Genomic DNA, 2,921 nt, shown 5'->3' with positions numbered 1-2,921 from the left:
CTATTAACCTATCGATCTGGGAATACCCAGAGAACCCGGAAGCAATTTAAGATTGCTAAATTACGGAACAGGAATAACTAAAAACGGAAGCCTCCGATAAATCGAAGATTATCAGAGATTCGGAAAACGGTCTCTTTCCAAAAACAGGGCTTTATCTAGAAATCGTTACATCGAAAATTGACAAAATATTTGAACCTCATGATGAGATTTCGCCCAAACCGCAAGAGATCCTTTAAATACGCGCCATTCATTGGTTCTTATCAACGATCGGCGAGGCCGGCCGCGATGCCACTCTGCCGGGCCCTAAGTCGGCGTTCTTTACAGTCGTACCTTAAATGTGTCATAACTGAAATTATGCAGTCTAAATGAACCACCATTGTCGTTTATCCAAACATTCTGTAATAAAAGAAAAATAGGATGGCTTTGCTCTGTCGGATCCGCCGGACAAGAGCTGAGTGAACTTACTGAAGCGTCCAACCAAATATTATTTCCTAACCTCCGAAGCTAAATTTTAGTTGTCTTTACCACAGTGGTGCGTGGTCGACTATATACGATGAAGTTTCTTCATCATTAAATTTCATAAAACAAAGATCACTTTTTTGATACACTCTTCTCCCCTCATTCTAGAGTTGAAGACCAGATTGTCAAAACTTTTATTAATGATGACAAATCTTAGGGTATGCATTCTTTTTTATCGTATTATAGGGCCACTAGAGTTTATCCGTCTTAGTATAGTAGGCCTGGAGTTCATAATAGTGCGCGATAATCCTGAATAGCCAAGAGGAGCACTGAATCGCAGTATTTATTGCTATTCTTGCTATTCTACTCTCCTAAAAGAACAAAGAATAGCATGCTTTTCTTGCTATTCTTGCTATCCTACAAAACCCTACGATAGCATAGAATAGCAAGTGTCAGAGGTTTATAGGGTTATAGGGTTAGGGTTTAGGCCTGGGGTTAGTGTTTATAGGGTTCGGGTTTAGAGGATTAGGGTTTATAGGGTTAGGGTTTAGATGGTTAGGATTTAGAGGCTTAGGGTTTGGGTTTGGAGTATCTCGAGGTTATAAGGGCCAACGCTCTCAATCCAAAGGCAAAAGACACATAGTTTTGACGAAGAAGTGTCTTTTGACACCCTTCGGAAAAAGAGGCCGGAAATGCCTTACCATCAAAGAGTTTAAAGGGCGGTCCCTCGCAATACATTCAGGATCCGGCACTTGCCCGTAGTGGTCAGCGTCTCATTCGAATTTGGTACATTTAGTCTTTCGACTAGTCTTTGTACATTTAGTTCCCATCCAATAAGTCTTCTCACAATTAGTCTTCCGAATTTGGTACATTTAGTCTTCCGACATTTAGAGAAAGTATTTTTGACTTTTTACGTCGTGTTGGGACGCAACCTGGAAATCAGTGAGCAAATGAATAATGATAACTGTGCTGAATATTGTCTTTCTTGTATTGTGAATATTCTTTGCTGCAATATGTAAATGTCTTTTAGGCCTATATATAACTGACTACGACTAGAAATGTTAACTCGGCGAACTGCAAACATAATATCAGGCAGTCGGCAAAACGTCGGCATTAGGACAGCAAAGTGACGAAAACTGAAGTCGGGCCGACTACTTCCCGACGAGCACGCCCAACGACGGGACGACTGCGACACCGACTAAGGGCCGACCATCTTGCCGACTTTATTTGGACGTCGGGCCGACTAAAAATGTTGACTGGGATACGTTCTTGTAGATATGCAACTAAATAAAAACGTTTAAAAGTGAAGTGAATTTAATTTATCGTTTTTTCAATCAAATTACACTATTAGTACTACCATCCATAAAAAATCTTAATCCATAGATCCTATGAGCAGGTAATTAGTAATATCAGGAAGACCAATTGTCTTGGGTTGTTCAAAGCTATAACTACGAATCGAGAATCAGGCCAATAATCCTACTTCAAAAGCGTGCGATCAGGGTTAGGCCTATATCAAAGGTTGCTTTCTTAGATCATACAGCCCCATCTTCAAAAACTTAGTTATCCTTACTTTTCGAGCAATGACGAAATTTTAATTGTGCTTTTTCATATTTTTTTAAATATAAGAATGCACTACTGCCTAACTCGTTTTCAGATTATTTCTCATTAAATTCTGACTTTCACCATCAGCATACTCGAACCGTCATGCATTCAAATTAGAACAATTCAGAACCAATCGAAAGAAATTCTCATTAAAAGTGTCAGTCCCTTTAACTTGGAATATCTTGCCTTACTCACTGAAGATCATTGGATCAGTATCCCCTCCAGTTTTTAAACGTGCTCTCAAACAGTATCTCCTCAATTAATGTTTCGATAACTTTGCCAGTCTCTGCCACCTAGCACTTAAATATTTTCGGTGTGAATGTGGTGTGAAAGAGAGTGTGATTGGGTGTACCAGGGTGGCATAACATCATATAAACCTTATACAGGTTTATCATGTTTCCCTCCATCTTGAATTTTTGTATTTGAATCACTTTGTACGATTATTATAATTCAAAATGGAAAAATGAAATTATATATCATATTAAAGAGGACTAATTGTCAGAAGACCAAAATGGAGAAGACTAAACTCTTGTCCGGGAGTTTAAGTCGGGTGCCGGGGCGTCGAGTCATTCATTCAGCTCGTGGGCAGTAAAAAGCCTTGCCCAACCCATCGGTTGTGCCCGGACCCATGAGCCCGTTTTGATCCCAGTGTCCTAGAATAATGAAATCCGAGGCAGGCCTGACATCTCATAGATTCATGTTCATGTTTACTTTTTTTTACAATAAATAGCGGATCGATTTCTGTGGGGGACAATGAAGCTCTAATTGAATTGAATCGAATTTAGTTGGTCTGGATTTTCTCGGAACAACCCTTTCTTGGGCGGTACAGAATATACTAATCATCGGATTACGGACTCGCT

This window comes from Tubulanus polymorphus, chromosome 5, assembly GCF_964204645.1.
Source record: "Tubulanus polymorphus chromosome 5, tnTubPoly1.2, whole genome shotgun sequence".
Taxonomy (NCBI): Eukaryota; Metazoa; Nemertea; class Palaeonemertea; order Tubulaniformes; family Tubulanidae; genus Tubulanus; species Tubulanus polymorphus.
The sequence above is the reverse complement of the archived record's forward strand: the minus strand, read 5'-3'. Positions refer to the sequence as shown.